This window comes from Anopheles funestus, chromosome 2RL, assembly GCF_943734845.2.
Source record: "Anopheles funestus chromosome 2RL, idAnoFuneDA-416_04, whole genome shotgun sequence".
Lineage (NCBI taxonomy): Eukaryota > Metazoa > Arthropoda > Insecta > Diptera > Culicidae > Anopheles > Anopheles funestus.
Window position 1 is genome coordinate 50,514,191 of NC_064598.1, and position 23,621 is coordinate 50,537,811.

General features: G+C 40.5%; 1 protein-coding gene across 4 annotated transcripts in view; it reads left to right on the forward strand.

Annotated features, from left to right (window-relative positions):
- LOC125760651 (protein roadkill) overlaps positions 1 to 23,621 on the forward strand; it is a 72,928-nt gene that overhangs the window by 3,922 nt on the left and 45,385 nt on the right. The window lies entirely within an intron of this gene.

Genomic DNA, 23,621 nt, shown 5'->3' on the forward strand with positions numbered 1-23,621 from the left:
AAAGAAAAAAAAATCTTAAATTAATTATATTTTACTAAAATTTATTTAATTATGAAACTCATGAGGAGAAGTCAATAAGATATTACAAAATTTCGGTGTTCGATTGAATTGCGCTAAAATTTACTACTAAAACCAAACAATTCACCAACCAAAACACCAGCAGATACAAAATAAATATACAAAATACAATTTGCTATTGATCTTTCGACACTTCGAAGCGCTAACTTATCTTTTTTTAACGGTGATACAACAAAGAAGATGAGTTTTTCATTTCTGATGTAGAAGCAACAATGTAATGCATCCTCCTTCGGCGAGAGTGAAACGCGCTTCTATCCAACATGAAAATTGTCCGATGAATATGCATACATTCGTCCTCGAAACGACCGCCAAACGGGGTTGATGATGGTCTCCCCGGAGGAAGTCGTAGAATATGTACACTTTATGCAATGATGCAATTGCATCCCTACATTCTACCGAAGTTCGAAGTTGTTTTACTACGAATGGAATTTAAACAAAATGTTTGCCACACACTATCATTACTTGCGAGATGCGAAAGTTCCTTAGAATCAGTCAGTATATCATGAGGATTTTTTTTAATTAAAAAAAACCCTTCAGCTTTCTTTGCCTTCTTGCTGTCCTAGATGGATTAGTGCGCGAATCGACCGAAGGCGAGACGATCTGTTTCCATTATTCATTAACCGCATTGCAATTTCTGTTTTAAACGGCAAACCTTACGATAAACGGCGCTAGGGCGAAAGAGTGTTTTTTTGTTGTTGCGGTGAGCACATTCATGAATTCACTTCCAAAGGCGAAAAAAACACGAATTGGCACGCAAATAGGGCGCTGCGTTGAATCAAGCGATAAGCAAATGTGATAAATTTTTTGTTTGGTTTGTTGTTTACTTGCGAGTTTTTGCCCAACCGGACTGATAATAGCAATTTATGTGATATTACGTAGCTACATTTCAGGTTGGCTTACTGGCAATGAGGAATTTTCTAATCGGTAGTAATTATTTGATCGGCTCGAAATTATTCAATGGCGTTAATTTTCTATGAACAAACAGTTATGGTGTCGTAAAAATGTCTAAAAAAATTGACCATAAATCTTATATCGATTGCAAACTGTAACATTTTACTAAAACTATCGCTACGGTCAACGGTTTCGTTTTTGGTGACACCTTTTTTATCGCCATCATCTTGAGTTTACCTTCATAATACGCTCTAAACGTAGCAATAGATGGCGATACAGTTCCACCTGGCCATTCAGTGACTTTATCGTGGTGGCCTCGAGTTTGTAAAGACGACCCCAAGGCATCTCGCAACAGCAACAGCAGACAGCAGGCGGATACACTTTCAGCCACGCGTACCATTCTTTTTTGGCAGTTTCGGTTCCACTGCCTCGCGAAGGTGCTGCCAGTGCTGCCCAATTGACCATGGACTTATTTCCTCGTTACTTGACACCATCTCCACACACCCAGCCTGCCAGTTTCCGAGGTGCTGTACGCCGTTTGGTGACATACTTTATCCACGGGGTCAACTGGCCCATCTGGTTTGATGATGATGGTGGTTGGTAGTGGTGCAGCACTGTGGTCGACCAATATTTATAGTTCTCCTTCCGCCATGGCCCATTTTTATTTGTATATTGTTTTTTTTTCTCTCTTTGTTTTTGGTTTTACTCTTTGCAGCAAAACGTTTTGTTTTCCCTTCTACTTCAGTCTTCAGGCGTGTGTATTTCACTGCTAATTCAACATTCGTTTCACTTGCCCAGGCTAGCTCTACTTGCCGTTCCACCTTGCACAATATCACCGCGTTGGTGGTGGGGGAAACAGCGAGTAGCATAATTAATTACCGGCAGCAGAATTTTATTCCCATCCTTCTTCGCGCCTTCGCGGCCACAGTAGTCATTCCCCGTGTTGTCATGTGCTCCATTTTTTTCGTTTTGCTATCGCGATTTAAATTACCTGTAGCGAATGTACCTACCAGACAACCGTCCTCTTCTGCCAAAAAAGCATCATTTTATTGCTTGCGCCATTCATTTTAGTCTACTTATTTAACGCAATTTGACGCTTTGCCCGACGTCGCCTGGTTGAGGATCGCTTTTTTTTTCTTTTCGTTGGTCCCAATTTATATCATCCTAACCTTTTTTTTTGGTTTGCATCCTATTGTGAATGGGTGAGAAAAGTGCACCACAGCACTAAATTATGCAACCGAAAAGGTGTTACAATTTGTAACACGCACCCGTTGTAGCTTACGCAGCCAGTGAACATATTTTTTTATTATTAATTAAACACTTACGATTTGATACGTTTTTTTGTAAGGGTGATATTTTCATGTTTTAGTAACAATGATCTCGTTGTGTTTAAAACTAATGCTATTAAAAGTTTTAAACATATCAGTAGAAATAATATATTGATGGGACCTGTATTGATCGTGGTTCGATCTCATCTGGAGCTTTATCTTGACTACAGGGCTACGTGGTAAAAATTAATCTAATGCTCCATTAAAGGTTTTTTCAGTTGAATTGGGATGTCATGTTCATGTCAGAAAGCGTAAAAAGAGAGCCTAAATCTACCTTTTTCACGTTAACTTGAAACTCTTTCTTTGAGAAATTGAAGTTTTTTTTTACTAAAAATAAGAAATTGCGAATCATTTTTTGAATCTTTTCAACTTGAACTGCTAAACCAAGATCGCTTCCCTATGTATCTAATTAAAAAATGAATTAAAATCCTTCATGTCATGTAAGTTGACAAAATTATGGAAAAATCGATTTCAACTTGCAAAAACACGAGAAAGATCAACAAAATAAATAAATAAAAAAAAATCCCATCTACCTTTACATACTCCAGTTTAAGTTGAAAAAATCAAATCACGGTTGGAATTTTACCACTTCTAATCGAGAATCTTGTCAAGTGCAATATTTATTGTAATTACTACAACTACAAAAATGATACTAGTATTCCGGAGCTTTAAATACTTCGTCGATTATTAGAACTAGTAATGAAATCAAAAATTCTTACATCTCATTTGCAATTCTTGACGATCCATCTCGATCCTACATGTATTGCAGTAGTTCCATCTATAGATATGACCTTCGGACTATAACTTCCTGGTACGTGACAGGAACGTGAATGTACGGTTCCGTCTCGCTCGTTCTTCCCATAAATCTTTTCGATCCATATCGCGTCGCAAAACCTCTTTACAATAGCCAAAAACCGCAAAACTTATCGTCTTACCGTCCAAAACGACAGCGTTTGGCAGACAGCCTATGGTGCCAACGAGCGTTCGTTTGTTGTCGTCGGTACCGTGTTACGATCCTGCTTACGTTAGAATCGTCCTTGAAACTTATTGACAGATTATGTTAGTTTCCTAGCACGGATGAGCTTCTCCCGCGTCTGCTGCGCCGGTGAATCTCTTTCCCACTGTGCTCGCTGATGTGTGTCGTAATTTGTTTAGAATGTCGTCAGTTGTCGCCTCGTTGGGTAACCTTGATCGTTCGTGTGATTTATGGAGCACCAGGGGTTCCCCCCTGAGCCGTTCGGTGATTGATTCTGTGCATTCCTTATTGCTGGAAGAGTTATAGCTTTTGCTTATACTAGAGCACTTTGAGAATAATTCTTCAGAAAAGAACATTTAGCATGTCCTGAGATGTTTTGCCTCAATTTATCTTTTATTTCATGTAAGATTATAATCAATTCTGGGTAAAATCGTTAATTAACAGAGCTACACCGTAGTACAAAAAGTACTCAAATAGTTTTTGCAGATAGTAATTGAAAAATCATTGTGAAATAAATTACTAATCACAATTTCTCAACACAAGCGAACACTTGCAGCATTTACGTAAACATGCACATGAGTAAACATAGCTCCACTTTACTTACCAACCATCTCAGTGCAAACAGTTACACTGTAGCTCCAGTACGGGCCAGTTATTACCACATCCTTACAAGTTATTTCCGCCTACATGGTAATTTTCAGTACACGATCAAATCACTACTTGTTGCCGTTGCGATGCAAAATGATAAGATTCCTTCTATCCCACTTTTGCCCGGTGCTTGTTTACAGCTCCCACATCAGGAGCTCCTCGATGGAGGATGAAAAAAAGACAAAAAACCATTTATGTCATCTTGATTGCTGGGATGAGCTTTTTAAACTCTTCCTTCATGGGGTGGTCTTGTAGATTTTATAAGCGTGGGATTTACATTTTTTTTACTGAAGTAGGTGAAGTGTATTCCGGCGTATGGTGTCCGTAAATCTTTTTGCCCATAATGGACACCCACGAACGAAGTTTTACATCTTCCAAAAAGTTGTTGCATGCCCCATGCTGGACATAGGATTAAAGGGTTCGTCAGTATGATGCATATTTGAGGAGTAACTTTGAGGATCTTTGCGAGTAACACAGAACTTTAGCCATTTCCCAATAAAACAATGCCGATATCAGGTCTTTTTTCTTTTATGTGCTTAACTTAACAAAAGCTTTATGATATAAATGAAAACATTGAATGTTTGTGACATCTATGATTAACATTACAAACTATTCTATTTTCGAAAAGAAGATTTATTTCCAGTTAAATGCAGTAATTTAATCAATCACATCTGAAACGTGATTCCAGGAAATTGTGAAAACCTTCATGGTCTTATATTATTTGTTTGTCCTATTTTCTCGTTGCCCTATTAAAACGCAAATACAGTTGCAACGCAAAAATGGAATGATAAGATCGCCCGAGCGTTACTTCTGTGATCACCGGTTAGTAACACATTCTATTGCAGCTTCGACAAAGTTGTGATCAGCTGTGTTTGGCTGTATATTTGCAAAACGAAATTACCGGACCGGTGGGAGCGAAGTGCTAGAGCTTTGCTTTGCTATGTGTTTGAGCTAATAGCAGCAACTTGTAAGGTTCCATTATGACGCAAGGTGTAAATATTTGTGCCACGAATGGATTTGCACGAACGCAACGAATATTTGCTACTGTAGCTAATCAACAACTGCATGTTTAAACAATACTGATTAGTCATTTTAAGCAATTTACCAGTTGATTTAATTTTACAAATATTCAATTTTATCAGAACCTTGGCAAGGAAACAAAAACCTAATATAATTTGCAGCAAGTAATAGTGATTATAGCAAAATTTGAAACCAAAAATTCATTAGCTAAACAATGTACAAAGAATCATTAAATGGTCTCTACTGTGAAAATATGTTTCAATTTCACCTTCGTACATCTTTTTTTTGTTTGTTTGTTTGCTCCGGTTTTCGTTTGGCATCGGACACCGAGGGCTTATTGGCTGCTGTTGGACAGCGAAATGTCTGGCCCCGAACCGATGCCGGTTCAGACGTGAACTTTCACAACATCACCACCATGCCTGGTGACCTCCTTTAGACTCATCCGGATCTCCATCGATAAGAAGCCGGCGAGAAAGGCCGGAGTGAAAATGCTTTCCATCGTTAAGTGTGGGATCCGCAATCACCGGATAGGCACAATGTGACCAGCTTTTAATGGTTTTCTTTAAATTATTATTAAATCAGCGTTTCCCCATCGGGCAGTATGTGTCGGGGTATTCGATTTTTGACAAGTGCATTCAACGAGGGAAATCTGCGGCAGTGTGGTGTGTCTGAGACAGAGAGATTTAGTTCCAAAACGAAGCCATCTTCGACCAGTGGTTTAATATTATTTCTCTTCGTCTACAACTGTGTCACGATTGCAGCTGCCAATCGTTGTGTTTGCTTGTCTGTAACTCCATTACTCCATCGTACCGAACGGCGGTTCCCTGTGCGTTGGAGTTTGTGTTCAGTTCGTGTCTGTTGCCACAATTCCGTCAACGACCTCCTTTTTGCGAGGAGCAGCAGCAGCAACGGCACACACACACACTCTCACTCTCGGTACACAATCGGGGGGGGTGGCCGTTCGCAGCGATGGCCCAATGGTTTTCCTATTTTGAGTCAATTTCGTGCCTGGCAAAAGAGCGACGGGGATGGCTTAGTTCATCCCCGCACGCATTCACAACAAAGCCGATGGCGGGGATAAAATTGGGGGTTTCAAAAAAAAGCACACAACAACTGTATGTGTGTGTGTGGTGGATTCCTTGCGTTGTGCAGTTACGTTAACGCTTAGCAAACCACAGTAGCTGGATTACTGTAGGCCATATGTGTCAGTCACTTTTTGATAGGCACACGTAGTCAGTCACACTGGCGCATCTATTTTATTATTTCTTTTCATTTATTCTTTTATTTGTAAGGGTGTAAGGCTTTAGAAAAAAGTAACCCATTAAAAAATATTAAAAAAGGAAACCAACGTTTCCCTACTTTCTCCCATTTCAATTTGAAGAAACTTTTTTTTAACGGATTTTTATTATTTAGATAAAAACCGTACAAATTTAGGTTCAAAAGCATTCCTGATATTAAACCTGTAAATAGCTGGTGTTTCTTCCTCATTCTCATTTCAAAAACGGAATGCAAATACTTCAAACGTAAAGATATTTCCATTACAAACTGCTTGAAAATGGTCAGGAAATGTTAAACACACACCCAGAACTGTGGGGCGAAACCGTACGTAAGCCGTCTAACCAGATCAACCGAGTGGCAAAAGTATGTAGAAACTGAAACGAATCTTGAGAACGCGAAGCTGTCGACATAAATTTATAAATATTAACCCCAATAATGCAATGGTTTACTCGTGCTATAGCACTCGGACGCTTGCAAGCGCGCCGTTGCAATTGCAGCGTGTATGCGTAGTGCTCCTTCCTTTTCTCACGTGCGGTCTCAGCTCACCGACCCAGTTCACCAACGCGTGTGACGATCTTATTTCACACAGCATCGAAAACAGCTTGCCTCATTCGCGCGTCTCGTAAATGAACGCACTCGCCCTGCTCTCACCATTATTACATCGTTCTCATGCGTCTCACACGATAGTGAGCTGATTTCACCTAGCTCACCGATGAATCGTGAGATGTAACGCTCGTTATAGTGAGCTGGTATACGTGTTTGCTTTTTACGTATGTTATGTTTGGCCTGTGTAAAAACCTGTGTAACACAAAAACAATAGATTTCGATGTTATACAAAGCTGGATTTTTTTTAATCATTTCCTCATGCATACCATCTTATCATAAAAATTTGTTTTCTCTCGCTAACATTGTCTAATTATTAAAAATTTAATTCTGTAAAACGATACAAAATAATTTGCAAACAATCGTTTCATGTTATAAATAATTTGGTGACAGTGATTTTGTTTTTCAAAAATTATGATCATAATAATTGTTTCACTATTCAACATCACTGTACATAAAAAAAATAAGCTCACCTTCAGCACGGAAGAGCGACCAGCTTAATTCCTCTGCATCCGATGGAAAGTCAAAGTGTGAAGGTGAGATCAGAGCATCATCGTGCGTACGCAGCCCCAGCATAATTCGCCTTCACAAAACGCGATCGTGGTCACCCGGTCACCCTCCCAACACTCTTCTGCATCCTTCACCACCAACCACACACCAGTCGAAACCCCTACCACGGTGCCCTAACATTTATTGGTTTCGTTTGCGGCTCGCTTTAATGCTTCGTCAAAGTGTGTCAATGAAAAAGGCAGCGCGCGCGCGTGACCGCGTTCACGACGCCGCGTCCCTAGCTCTCTTTTTCTCTCGTTCGCTGTTCTCGCTGCTGGCCGTTCGCTCGAATACTGTTCACTCACATCGGCTCACTTAACGCGAGCCACATGTAGTGAGCCTCATTGCCGTTGCCTCACTTAAGCTGAGCTAAGTGTATATGCGTCTCATGCTGCATTTGACGTGGATCAGCTTACACAAACACACTTGTACACGCTTGTGGCGTATGAGTTGCTCACCGTAAGTGCACTAACCATTTGTGCCCGATTGTGAAGCCGTCCGATTGTTTGCTCTCGACTCGTTGTGATTTGCCTGCATGTTCTGTCCCGCTTCGTACCAGCACGTACGCTGCCGAGAATTGTTGTGATCTTCACACACTCCTGCAAACTCGATCGGTGCACGGCAACACTTTGCCGTGGTTTCGAGGGCGTAAAAACGGGCGCACGTGCATTCGTGCGCTTCGTATCCAATGCACTTCCATCCATCTTTCGCTGGGAGCCCTTCGTGTGCACCAATGCCAGTGCAGGTCTCGGTTGTTTTTTTTTATGACACTAGCACGTTGTGCAAATGTCATCTGTAAGTGTTTTATTTGATCGAGAGTAAGGCACATTGTCTAACATGGGTTTTCTTAAATCAATTGAAGCTACAAAGTAGTTACCGAATAATGTTAAGCTCGTTTGACTCATGGCATGAATATTTAACGTGAAAAAGACATGATCTCATCACAAATTGCTAGAAAATTCATAACTGCAGCCGAATTGAAATTACACCCAATCCAAATAAGATTTTTATTAAAATGAAACACAACAGTTCCGTATGACTCAGTAACAATTTTAAGTTCACTGTTGTGCCTCTTTGCCTCTTTATTCTGTTGTCCCAATATTCAGGTTAAGTTCGCCAATGTTTCCTAAACTGTGCCCATTTCGCTAGTGTTTATTTGTTTGTCAGGGTGGTTGGCTTTGGTGGTTGGGGCGAGAAAAAAATCACCAGCATTGTTTCCGCTTTTGTACGTTTACATTTGCTTCTTATTTGTTTGTGGAAAATGCGTACAAAATGCCATAAAGCCAACTCATCATGCAATGTAAAAAAATACACACACACACACATAATACCGATCATCAGACAAAAACGCTTTGTGTGAACGTATCGGGTCCTAAACGAGGCCACACTATCCAAAACATTCAACCTCACAAACAGGGTCACATCGGTTTGCTTGGGCGGTGGGGTTTTGATCGTTGTAGGGTGGAAAAACAAATCTACACCATTTCAGACCATTATTAGCAAAGGCTTGAACCCAGTTTGGTTGTACGGTGCGGTTTGAATCCAATTCACAGCGGGTTAGTGAAAGCAAATGTGAAGCGTAAAATCGGTGGAAAGGAAAATTTGAAAATCTAAATGCGATATACGATGAAAGTTAAAAACCGAACGTAGAAGGGAGGTTTTTAGTTCGTTTGCGAAACCAAATTGATAAAAACTACGTGATGTGATCGCAATTAAGCAATAATTTCAATTGTTTGTGCGACCATATTGCTATATGGCATTAAAAATTTTCTTCTATAGAGTTAAAAAATTCATTCATAATTGATAACTGTTTTTTTCATATATTTAATACAGTACGAGATAAAAAAAAAATCAAAATCAAACTATTTGAATCTGCTTATATAGTTCTAATACTAAAGACGCACCGAATAGTTTTTTTTTATTTCGATTCTATTTTTATTACTCTGATTTTTGTTCTAAATCAAACCTGTCGAGAACGACGGATAAGTGGAACCGGAAAACCTTGAATAGAATTAAAAATCCGCACTCTTTTATTGCTTCTCTCTCTCTTCTTGGCTTTTAACGACCTTACAGGTCATGCCGGCCATTTCTGGCTTACTAGACTTATTTTTACCACGTAGCCGGATAGTCAGTCCTTGCTACGGGGGGACGGTCAGGATGGGATTTGAACCCGGTCCGGCCGTGTGGACTGGCGCCGTTTATCACATGCACCATCGGGCCGCCCCTTTATTGCTTCCTTTTCCTCGATTATAAGCCAACACCTTTACTCTCGGATAATTCATCATAATCACCTAACCAAAGGTACTTGTTAGATTAAGTCTATTCTAATATGCGATATTATAGCAAAATCACATTGCTGCTTTGCTTACTTACAGCCAGTTCTATACGCTGTATAGAGACATTGCAAAAAACTTTAACGAAACGAAACGAGAATCGTTGGGTGTGTTGTGTGTGTCTAAATACACATAAGCCGTCGAATGTTGTTCTAGGTAGCCGCGTGCTCGCATGTAACGGAACAAACGGGCCAGGAGGTCATACAATGCAATACACACACGTGTAGAGCAATCGAAGCGAAAGGGCACAAACCGAGAAAGGCGAAAGCGTTCTAATCGACGCCAACAACACGACACGCGCGGACCACTTCATTTAACGTGTTAGTCGCAACTTACAACTTAGAAACCACGCGTAAAAGCCATCCAGCTCGCGCTAAGGTCACTTCGAACCTGCTGGTGAGAGGCAGAGAAAGGTTGCTGGAAACAATTTCCTACACCGCTTTCCCGCCCTATCTTCCAGTTGCTTTTACGTAGAAAAGGAATGGAGGTTTCTACCACGGTCCGCGCGCGTCCATTGCGAACCGATTGAAGGTCATTTTCATTTATCTTGCTACACTAATCGCACCACGAATGGTGACTATCGAAAACGATTCCAACCCTCGGAACTACATCCCATTGCCAACCGTTAGCCTGCTGCTAATCGTCTTAAATGCCACGGTGCGCTATCTTTATATGGGTTTGTGTGTTTGTGAGCAGCAAAGGCACTCAGTTTCAATTATTTTTGAGAGCGTTTCGCTCGCAAACACTCAGCCCATCGGACAGTAACTCATGAGAGCGAGCAACACTACTTGTACTAAAACTCTCACGGTACACTTAGAACAAACACTCGTGGAATCTACACCCTCCACCTAACGGCAATCTTTTTCCCATTCGACTATCGGCAAGGATTAATTTGTGCGATGTGAACATTTGTTCGTACCGTGCGTTCTATCAGCTCCGCTGCTAACACGGACAGCTGATGAGCGGCGTGGGCTTGCCCCATGATCTAATCGAACTCAACCAGTTGCATTTGTGTATGCATTAACACATTCGGATGAAACAGGTCCAATTCTCTCGGCTCGGTTTGCTCGAGTGGTTCGAGAGTGGCATAAATTAGACGTTTGCAACAACCTTGAGGCACCGGTTTTGCGATATGCAGTCACCTTCAGACCGCACCGGTTGTATTCGGTATATTAGACGTATTTCACCAAAGAACCGTTTCCTTGTTGTACGTGGTCTGGTCGATAAAGCTATCATAAATCCGACGCTTCCTGTTGATCTTGATCATGCGTCGAATATTTGCATAACAATTCAAATATGCATAATAAAGCACAGTATTTTAAACTACGATTGGTGAATCGATTATAAATGAATGTTTTTTGTATGGGTTATATAGATTTTGTTATAAGAAATTTTCATTCATTCCTTTTTAATATAAGACATTTTCATCAAAAGTATACTTTGTAATGTTGTGTATGATCTTATGGAGAAGTTTTCGCTCGTTCGCTCTGGTATGTTTATAACGTTTCAAGATAAAATACACCATAATCCTCATCACACAAAGAAAACGTCATCAACCGTTCGATATCAGGCCTTTGCCATTTCTACAGAGCAGTTCCGTACTGTTGAAAATTTCCTATCTTCGTTGTTTACCTTGGATTTCACTGAACACGCCTTGCTTATCATGCAGCAGTGCGAGACAACTCTCGAGGGAATTTCGCCTGTCCGTCAAGCATAGCAGGAAAAGCCGTCGATATAGCGAAATTGACGCTTCTCCTCATCGCTCATCGTAGCTCCAAGACACATGCCACAGACACGCATTTATAGCGCTACAGCTATGGAACAGTTTCCAGGAAAATTTTCCCAACTCCAAAAGATTTCTTCTAACCCTCTGCCAGTGGTGAAAATTTTGTACCAAAGTGTAGGAATTAACTTTTTCAATCCTAGCTAAGAGCCCTTAATTTCAAGTACCTTTTTTACGATACGATACAATTTTGCTACGTAACTTCAAACAAAGTTACAAGTATTACAAGCCTTGCATATCATTATTTTCCTGCACACCATTAACGCGGTGTAGAACGGGCGCACACTTTTGCTCCATCAACTTGCGAATGGAATATGAGACTTGTTATGGTGTCCCATCTTACCATTAAAAACGAGAAAGAATCGAAATATCGATTTTGGAAAACGAGATGAAAGGAATGAACAATATTTATTATACGTGTCTAACGTCACATGGTAATTTGTGTTATAATCTTCCGTCAAATAACAAAAAAATAAATATCAAATAAATGTGTGCGATAGTGTGCATTTTACTTCGCATGTACACTTGTATAAACAAATATTTTATATTTCATAAAACCTGTCCACCTGAGGCTGTCGAGTCTAATTAGTATTAGTAGATTAGTAAGCGCATCTTAAGTAATCTTCTTCTTGAGTATATACTCATAGATCTTCAAATATTCACGAATCTTGAATGAATTTAGAATCTTTTAAAGTTCATGACTCTTTATAATAGAAATTTAATTCAATGATTTATTCAGATTCAACATTCTGTTAAATTTCCAATCAGATTCAATATTCTCCTTAATTCCAAATCAGAATCACTAGTTTCTTCGGCTTCACTAGAGCGTCTTTTACACCAAGTGGAATGTCCTGATAAATAAAAATTGTTTTAAAATGATTTATCTCCTATCCGGAACTCCGAAACTATCCCATGGCATCAGGAAAATTGCGTCAACGATTATCAAACCCTTGTAAAGACTACGCATACCAGACGTTATTTCGGAAGAAACATTCCCAGTTCATTCCCTGTCTTAACATTTCACTCCTCGTTTCGTTGCTTCGAAAAAAACATATAAACAAAGTACCGTCTTATATCCCGAATCAATAAATCCCACGTCCGTATTTATGGACGTGTAAGCAAAGGCAGCAATTTTCCAATTCTTTTGCATCGGAATTTCAACAACCCAAAAATTTTCATTCGCCCAGAACGGAAAATCAATATCATTGCACAACCACACAGTATCTTTTCGGAATCTTCCGGTGCTAAACTTTTGCTCTACTCGCGTCATAGCATTTCGAAACGAATGAAGCAGGGATATAACGTTCGGAAAACTCAACAGCAGCATCCTTCTCGCATCATATCGTACCGTTTGCACGATAAAACTTGTATCATTTTATTTTCCCCCATTTCGCTTCGTTAAACACCTTCCTGCTGGAGCGTTTTTTTTTCACCTGTCGGGATCGTTGGCCAGATAGCTTGGACAGAGCGTGGTTGGAAAATGGATAAACGGAAAGGGCACCCTTGTTGCTGAGTTTCTCCGGCTCCCGCTAGCATTGCATACTACCGACCCGAACCGGATCAAACTGTCAGGATTGATTTCTTTTGCTAGTAATGTTTAACTTTCCTTTAGATTCTTTAGGCTAGAAAGATGCGGCGTAGATGTCTAAAAACACGAGACGAAAACTGCTACGCCACAGGAAATCGATCTATCTTTTGTGGGGTGTATGGCACGTTGTTTAATCTGGGTATCACACGATTGGAAGCATCAACAAAGGGACGAAATATGTGCTTTAGACTGCCAGAAGGCACCGTATAAAATGGGGTAAACTGAACATCGCAATAAAATCAAACTATGAAAGGTGTTAAAATCGATTCTCGATTCCAAATCCCATGTTGAAGGGCTCGCTGTAACGATGGTATATGTGTTTTCCATTATGTAAATGTTTTACCATTTGATTCATTTAAACAGCAATTGGACTCATCACCGAACCATTAAGCAGCGTTGCGCATAATCTTTTATCAAAAGGCGTGATAATTTGTACCGTTTTCAACATAATCTTCACTCCATTCGCTTCCCCCTGAAATTGCAAATTTCCGTCCTATTACGATCGAAATTAAAATACTGTTCACATCAAAACCTTAAATCCTACATCATTAACTTATTCCTACACTCCCTCTCTCTCTCTCTTGTGTGTCCACCGGATTTCGGGGTCTACAGTCCTATGCTACTGCTTGGCCGGCAAGGATGAAATGTTTGCCGTTGCGAAATACGACATATTGTACCGGCCATGAGGCTTTTTGCTCTTTTTTAACTCTCGAAAGACACTCATCCTAACATTCTCGGATAGGAACAGGGAACGAAAAGCAGAGTGCTGTTTGTTCTGCTTTGTCGGATGGCATGGAGTTGAGCCCCGCACAACAACCATAGAACGGAATCGAAAAGGATACGTTCGTACGGTCATAGCCTTAAGGGTGAATATCGGAGCCAGTCTTCCGGTTAGAGTAGGATAAAGGAAGATAAATCCCATTCCTTTTGTGGCCGACCGTACGAACCTGTTATGTGTGATCTTTTTATTTCCTTCTCCCTTACCATGCCCCACCCCATGTGCCTTTGCCACTTTCTACAGGAACCAGCACGCCAGGGATAGTCCCGTCGTCCGTTTGCATTCACATAAAGCGAGTCTTTTATGACGTCCTTTTATATGCTCCCTCACCTCGAAAATCTATATCCCCAGCATCTCGGGTTCCATATCCAAACGAAAGGACTACGATATTTCATATTGATCAACAGTGAGCATCCTTTTTCCGTATAAGTTTCGATATTATTACCATTACCAGGAAGCTGTTATAATTGGAGCGTACCGTGGGCGAATCTGTATCGAAAGGATAGGCGAGGAAATTCCAAGTCGATTAATTATGGACTGCCTCTCAAGCACGACCAAGCCATTCGTTCGTGGCTGGTGAAATAGGGTTGCCACAGCTGTTGTTGCGGCTAGATTCCCGCCAGGATCGCTCCAATGAAAGGGAGAGCAGAAGATTCCTTACGCCACCACACCTGGACTTGCTGTTGCGAGTTGAGTCCCATTTTGGAGACCATTTACACAAAGCAATTTATGTTGCTATCCCAATCATGGATGGGGTAACGAGAGTAATATTTGCGATACGGTTTATATGATATTGTTTATTACGTTCATCTTCACTTTGGATCCTTAATTTGGACTTTAGCAGGTGTAGGACGAATTTCTTGCTTGTTCCGTATGGTGCAACTTGTCAATTAAATAGCATCAGATATTTCCTTTCTTTTGAACATATTTTCATGCTGTCGTACAAGGTGTTGTATATCCTGTGGTGGAATAGTTTTCGATTGGTATCGGTAGCTTCATCTTCCCATTACATGTCTTACTCTTGTTGCGTAAATACATACGTATGTTGTTACATTTTCGCCTTAAACACACAACGCGTATTTACAATCAGCTCTTTATTTTGAAATCTCATCATGATGACGCAATATTACAGACTCCGACACCGGTCCCTATGTTGCAAACATATGTACTGTTTTCATTGTTTTGCAATACAAACATAATCCTCAAGATTGGGAAAATTCAAAGCCACTCTCCAAACTTGTTCCAAAATTCGAGAAAGAAGGATTTTTCACCACAATCTCCCCGGTAACTAGAAACCCCTTTTGGAAGGCAAAAAAACCACTGCTGCAGACGAAGTTAGTCGTTCGTATCTTCATACATCGTGCAATAGGCATCAAGGATACATGGCATTGGAGTAGGGAAACCACCCTGCTAGAACAAGACGTCGGCACGTAAAATATATGTATATCTCTCGTCGTATGTGTTCCGTTCCACATCATCAGCGCATAACAAGTATGTAGATGCGGCTTTGTGCTCAAGTTTCATTGCCTAACCCAGAATGGCCTGCATAAGGACATTCGTTCGTCGTAGTTTGTGTGTGTACATGTGTGCATAGGCATACCGTTAGGACCACCAGGAATATTTGTCTTGATCGTTCGAGTTCCTGTAGTTGATTCGAGTTCGTATATCTCTAGTACCCATCGGACCCCGGAACGGATTTGCTGTGAGATTTCCGTCCCGCTGGTCTTTCGAACTAGGTTTTATGCAGCTTCAGCTAGTTAACAACAATGGAGAGAAAACAGACCAACAAAAACATATTAAAAAAGAGAGCGAAAGAGAGAGATGGAAACTCAATGCGCTAGGCGGCCGGAAATCGGGGACTTCTTTGGGAACAAATTGAGAGTGAATAAGCGGCCAAATGGCTTCTAGCCCTTCAAGCTGGAGACAGGAAATAACAGAGAAGTTTTGCGCAATGGAAGCACCAAAGGTTTCATATGGTTCTTTGTCCTGATGGTGTTTTCCTTTCGCTTGGTTAGATATCGTAGAATTTAACGGCAAATGACATCTCGCATTCAGCAGCTGGAAGAAACGTCAACCACAAATCGGGCAGGTGTGGTAAATACTAGGCTTCATTGAGTTCATGTTGATATTAATGTAACGCTCCCTCTACACTAACACGAACACGAAGTAAGAGAAGGATTAAGTCCTTTACCTCATGGTGTGATATGGTAGGATCTCTTTTTAGACGAGAGTTTTCTATATACTGTGGTCCACTACCATATATCGAAATGTGTTATTTTAGACTGCTGGTTATTGCATAATGAATATTGAGGGCAATAAAGACAACAGCAATCATTTCTCTAAAAATAAAGTTATAGTGACTTTATTAACTTTTTTTCATTTTTTTCATTCATTTATTTGGAAATGTTTCACTACAGATGTTTAGTTCTTTGAAAAAAATTTCCAATAAAATATAAATAAAAACTTTTGGAGAGGACTTTTCATAGTATTTAAACTTTTGATCCCCCAAAAGTTTTGGCATCTGTTGATACTTTAAACTCAGGCTTTAAAAAAAAGGGTTGTATCATTTAGGAAAAGAAAGGAAACCGATTCAGCTACCAAATCACTTAGCTTCCACTGCGGGAATTTCAAACTCTCCTTGGATGTGGTCCTTCCGATCACATATACGATATTCATTAATGTCTTCGGCTCGAAACCAATCCCCAAATGACGCCCAAAGGTCATGTTGCGACGTTCAAAATTAGCATAATCAATTAACGTGCCCAATTACCGTTACACCAGCGTTGTCTGCACCAAACGGCACGTTTATTTTCCAATTCAACCCACTTATGCTTGTATGATTATGCTGCTGCTGCTGCTGCCCACTGGCCCAATTTTCTAACGCATCTCATTCTTCTTCTTTCATCTCTTCTTGCAGGTAAGCATGAACTGAGACAGGCTAGACAAACAGATGATCACGCTTCCCTCATATGATCGGCAAACGGTTCGTAGTCACAATATTCGCACGTGATGATCATCCTTCGTTCGTTGATGCTATTCGGGTAGACTAATGTTTAATGTACACCGAATATGTTAGGTGATACGTATCTGGATTCGGTAGGAAATGTATCGGTGTATGATGTGTATAAACGACCACCGGTGAATTGTTTTTTTTTTGGGCATGTTCTCCATGAATAACCAGTGAAGAAGGAGATTTTATTTTAATCACCAAATTAAGTCGTATTTTAATGATTGATATGTCTCGTGTTCTCTCTCTCTCACACACACACACTGGATAATCAAGTCGACACGCTAATCGAATTCTTTGACATACATTACAGCTAGACTGTTGTCACACATTGTTGGCCTCCAAAAAAAAACTCCTAAATCATTGTCCGATGGTTTAACAAAAAACAGTAAAGAAAGAGGAATGTTGAGGAAGAAATCGGGTCATGTTTGAGTTACGTTTTGTGTGTGTGCTTCCGGGGAGGTCAACGCGATTGTAGAATTCAATGTTTCTATTTAGAGCATTTGATGACCTACGTAAAAAGGGGGTTAAGAGAGTGGGACAGTAGTTAGCAAAAAAACAGAAAAGTGGGAAATAAGTTCAACCTTTTTTTCTCACTCTCAGTTTGTGCTATCTTAATCTTGATCTTTATATGGTGCAGCACGACTAATTTAACAAAATAAGTTTAAATAGTTCGCGGCACGCATATCACATTTGAAAAACTGCAGACGATAACTGGCTTTTCACGTTCAAGCAACAGTAAAACTCGAAAACCATCCAAAAGAAGACGCTTAATAATGTGCTTCGCCAAAACTCAACCAACCCAGCCGACGAACACAGAATCGGGCGGACGAATCTTTCCTATTGCTTGCGCGTGCATCATCCTACGAGAACGATGCTAATGCTGATGATGATTGTTTGCTTGTGTTGCTTTCCGTTGCGCGCTATATCATAAATTTGCTGCTAACCATCATACCCGACCTGTCTCGCACCGCGGTTTCCTTTTTTTCTCTCCCCTGTAAACGAACACTTTTGCAACCTTGAGGAGCAGAATGGACACGTTTTTTTTTAAATCTGCTAAATCGATCCGTCCGAAATTCACAGACCGCGCAACCTTGAGCAGCAAACGCGAGAAACTGCACGGCGAAGAAACCCGACACAGAAAGAAGCCAATGTACATTTATCAAGAGACGATTTGGCGAGATGTGTTTTCAACTGGTGTTGTGCCGGTTCTATCAACGTGCTCCAACACCCAGCGCTACTTGCATTTGCCTGTACGTTTCCTTCTTCTGTCCGGTGCGTGTGTACGCTACGCAGGAGCTTCAAGACGTTTAAGAGTTTGAGAACGGCATCCTCCCTCCCACGGCGGAGGTTAGTTGCGACGAATTACGGTGATTAATTCTCCACTTGCCAATTCGGGAATCGGATCAGTGTTGCTGAGTTTACCGGTCGTCGTGCTACGTTCCAGTAGTGTGTGTGCTCGAATTCTGCAAATCTCCCTATCGTCCCTATCACCTTTCCGTTTGATTATGCAAAATTATTCCAATCGCATCCATGTGCCGGCAGCCGCGTCTCATCGTTGAGGTGTGTTGAAGTGTTCGTAAAGGTTCTAAGATGCCAAGGGATACAAATTTAATTGGAGTCACGTACATAGCGAGTTTGAGGGATTTGTTTGTTGTTTTCCAAAGAAAAAAAAAATACTAACGTTAGAAAATAAGTGATGACTTCATTTATATTTTTATACTATTATACAATTTCACTAGAATGTTGGAATAAAGTGAAAAAATGGTAAACAAATATTTTTATGTTTCACTTTTTTGTTTGCAAGTTTCAACCGATGCTCTGTAATTTTTTGGATTGTGTGATTGATTGAATCAACTTCTACGTGATCTTAGTTCAGAGTATCCCATCGACTATTTTTCCAGGTTTAGATCATTAAACACGCTATGTAGAGCGTGTCGATAAAATCTACGCCAAGATGGTAAGGTTTAATACCTTACAACATATCAATCCAAAAGCTCAAACTTAACCAATATTCCGAACTACGAAAGTTTTCCATTTTACTCGGAACGAACCCCCCAAATCAGGACGTAAAAAAAACTACGTCCCTCGAAACTTAAAGCAACACCGGCAAGTGGCAGAAACTTCAACTTTCGGCAGCGAAGAAAAAAAAAGCTATAAAAATATGCTTCTACCAATCGTTTATTTAACCGCACACAAAGTCTAAAGTCTTCAAGGATCACCGAACGAGGTTTCATACAGAGAGTTTCCCGTTTTTCCATTCCCTTGGAGCCTGCAATCGATGGCCAACGTGACGGTCCCGGGCAGGGGCCGCAAAAAGACGCAACATTTGCCATTAACTTGCAAAAGAAATGGGAAAGTTTTCACGTCGTCAGCGACAGTCAGCGAGGCAGCAGCTGTGCAGACATTTCAACGCGTTTGGGGTTTGGAAAATTTCGGTTCTCGCGTCGGCTAGAATATTGGAGCCGGATAACGACAAGCCATCGTTCGGAAGGGAAATATTTTCACTCTTGCGTGTTTTATCAATGTTTTACCACCGACCAAACGCAGGTCGAAATGTTCCGTGCAAGAAAGCGTGCCTTAGATCAATGTATTGATGAATAGGAAGGGTATTTTTAACGAAATGTTTTTCAACACGCGCCCTCTAGTGCACAGGTACATGCCATAACCTGATGTAAGATTTTTTTTATTGGAGTTTTAAGCAGTTATGTCTCAAAGGGACCACTTCACAAAAGAAAACAGACGCCAAAAAAAACTTTGCTGGCGTTTTTTTTTTGCTCTACGACGAGCTTCGCTCATTGTGCTTCAAATGTCACTTTATATCCGTCCGTTGTGAAGGTGTTTCGAAAGTTAAATCACAACTGTGGCTTTCGTGAACGGCCATGCACGTTTCTCTGGCTTCCCTTTTGCGCATTGCTGTTACGTATCACGTTTCACCTAAAAATAATATAGCGAAAAAAAAGCGATAGAAAAATGAAATAAAAGAATGTAAAAGGAAACCAACAGAATCCAGTCAAATGTCCTTATCCTTCGTTCACCCCAAAAAGAAAAAGGTGCAAAAACTTTTCCCCGCCAGTTTGGGGGGTTTCCGGATGATGGGACAGATGGAAGGTACTGGGTGAAAGGTTTCTTCTCCTTTGCGGGAATTGAGAAGGGCGCCCGTGCAAAGCAGCAAAGCTAGCAACGCCAGTTCAAGGATAAATTGAACGTCACTCAACCGGTGTGTGCGGATGCTACGGAAAAGCGTTTTGCTCCCTATGGTCGGGTGTGTGTATTTTTTTCATTCTCCCCGCTTTGCACAAGTGAAGGAACTTTTGTTCGTAGCTAATAGCAACCATTTTTCTTTCTGCTGTCATGCCTTTCCATCTTGCCGAAAAAAAAACTCCCCCGCACATTGTTCTCGCGTACTTCGAACTCCGGGGAAAACGGGAAAATATCATCCCCACGGCGAAGGAAACAAGAAGGTTGCACAGCGCATAAATGGAACCCCGCAAATCTTCTTATCAGCCTTTCCGTGTAGTCGTCCCCGGATGCTTACCCTTACTGACCGGAAAATGATCTTTTAAGAGGTAACGAAACGAGAACGAGTGAAATATTTTCGGTTCCCTTCCCGAAAAAGCAGCCCATACCATATTCTCAGCATGGCTGGAGTAGCATTTTTGAAGTTTCAATGAACGTCCAATTTTTTTTTGGGTCTTTTCTTGACTGTCTCAAAAAAGCTTTTTTTTCCTTTTTCATGGATGGATTTTGTGGTTCAAATTATAATGAAAAATTTTAGAATCGATTCCATTTTATTCAATTTTGTTTTTTTTGGTGAGTAAAGGTCATACCCCACTAGATAGATGTTTCGATCATAAATTGGGACCGTCTTCTCTTCTTTATACGTATCAAAACATTCGCCTGATACCGTCGAACATGGAAAATAATGTCGTTTTTACTATATATTTGTTACCACAGAGCCTCATAGACAATTCTTGTTACTTGGGAACGGTTCGGATGGGTTTTGATCCCGGTCGTGTCGTGTGAAAACCACAATGTGCCACAGAGATTCTCTAATGTAAATTCTTATATTTAAAAGCTACCGAATTAAATTTCTGAGTGTCATTTTATAATAATATATAACTCAGGAAGGAAACGATAACGTCGGAATAATATAAGTTTTAAATGTGCAAAATTGTTAACAATAAAGTTGAAAGAATCCTGTATGTACCAATCATCCATATCTGCCTGTTAAAATAGTATTCCTTTTTACGAAGGATATTGCCATTGAGGTCATACAGAAAGGACAAATGGTGCCGGAAAGTTCGCAATACTTTGGCATGTTGAGTCCCTCTCGAGAGTACTTGAAGCAGTGTGTACCACCGTACCACACCGTTGCAAATGTGCACCAGCCGAAGTGAGCACTAGCGGTCGCGTTCCAGCTTCTGCTCGTAATCGTCATCATAACTTGTTTCATTCTGTGGTGGAATAAAAAATCCGTTTCTCCCGTACTAGTCACCGGCACAAAATCGGACCAAATCCAACCAACGTGCTTAACCTCTGTGTTCGCTAACTTAACTCTTTGGGATTCTTTTTTCCCCTCGCAAAAGTCCTTTTGCTTTTGCCGAGCAACTCGGTCCTGCTTCTTATCGCGTGCCCTATCACCAGCACAACAGCGGCACCAGCAGGAGTGGATAGAATTTTTAATGTTGGTGCATGTGTCCCGTCCGCTTTTAGGTACGTTTGGTTGGAGTTTTCTTCCCGCTCCATCCGTTGTATATATACTATATATATAAATGCTCTCAGGAAACTGACTAGCGGAGTGGTAAGTTTTCATTCGATGCTCGTAACGAGACATTTGGAGGATACTTTGAACAGAGCGCTTGCCGTTCTACATCGTTACTACGACAGAAGTTTCAACTTTTATCCTGGTGGATAAGAGAGTTGCACAAGCAAAACTCGGCTTGTGGTTGTAACAAAACGAGAAACAAGACATTTCAAATGGAAAAACGGTTCCACGAATTGGTATTTTCCTTACGATCGCTGCTGTTAAGATGAAATACAAAACCTTTAGGACAAGGAGCGTTTCAATAGAATTTTACCAGAAAGTTGGCAAAAACTCTCGAACCAAAGGTTGGTAAAAGTTAGCTAGCATTTTTAGGGCTACAGTTGAGAGTTCCTTCCTTGCGAGACTTCTGTAAGCATTACGCCGCATGTAGTATAACGCTTACTCGGTACTTTCTACATCCTGCTGTTAGCACAAATTTCTACCATTTGTTCTGTTCTGCTACGCCGTACTTGCGGAAGGTGGAGTCCTACGTTCAAGGATTGCAGCGTCTGAGAAAAACTGGGTACTGAAGGGAGAGATTAGAATTCCCGCACGAACGGTGGAGTTCTTTTCATTTCACTACACAAGCAACTATGGCAAGCTTCAGCTGTGTGTAGCAGCTGACTGTAAAATTGCATTTCGATATTGATTTTTTTTAAATGACGCCTTCGCTTATACAATTCCGTTTAGTGCAAACATCCATTTACATAAGCAGTGTGATTTTTTGCTATAAAAGTTTCTTCCTTCGCACCGCCATGTGACACTTTTTGGGGTACCGTTTTTATAATAAAGTAAAGAATATGTTCTACATTTTGTTGAAATACTTTTATTCTATTTGTTTTTATTACTTAATTAATTAGTTTCAATTTATTACTTTTTTACTTAATCAGCAAATCATATTACTAAAAAGCTTTTCCATACGGTCATCATCACAAAATCATCTGCATATGATCATATTCATTCTACCGCATCGACTAATAATAAAGGCCTCGCGCTACTATGAACGAGGCCACGTACTGTGTAGTGCCCAAAAAGCCTTCCCTAACACGCTGACGGCCAGTGTTGAGTGACCTGGGCCAATGCAACGGAAGCGAGAAACGCCACCCTAGCGTAACTGCAACAGAGTGTGTATTAACCTTGCAAATAAATTCAAGTTCAAATATTTATACGCTCATATACGCCGGGTGAAAGAGGAGGCAAGAGACGGAGCAGTGAGATTGCTATTGAAAGAGTTTCGCACAATGGTTGGGCCGCAGGTAATGTTGCCCGTTGCATTTGCCGGTTGGTGATGCGCTTCTAGCAGACTGCGTTTTGCACGATGCACATTTGCAAGTTGCGGGGCCAGGTTGCGATGGTTGCCGGGCGTCTTGGATACTGCGCTAACTTTCGCAGTGCTATTTTTGTTTGGCTACTGTACGCGACATGCTACTAAATACTGTCTACCAGTCAGTAGTTCACAGCGCACAGAAAAACGTTCCCGTGAGTTTACTACTTACAGGAAAATGCAAATGATAGTGTGCCGAGAAACCACTTTAAGGGATCGCGCAAGCGAATATGAAATACGCGACCATTGATACGTAAGCAAATCACCCAAAGTTGATAAAGAATCGATGCCATTGATAGGATTGAAAAATCGAGATATAAAAAAAAAATTTTAACAAAATTTTAAGCAAATGTTACAAAAAGAAATGTAGTTCAAAATAAGAACTACAAATTATTATTAACAGTAATAAATCTCAAAAATCTTAGTTTTCACTAAATTGGAGCTGAATTTAAAAAAACTAACATTCTAACGAACAAATCATCATACGAACACAACAACAACAGTCGTATGACTCTGACATTCCATATGAGTGGTATGCGTTTCTATATCATTTAAATATGATTTGTAGGATGTTTCCATATCAATGACCGCGTATTTCATATTCCCTAGAGTGGGTTCGTCGCGCCCTAT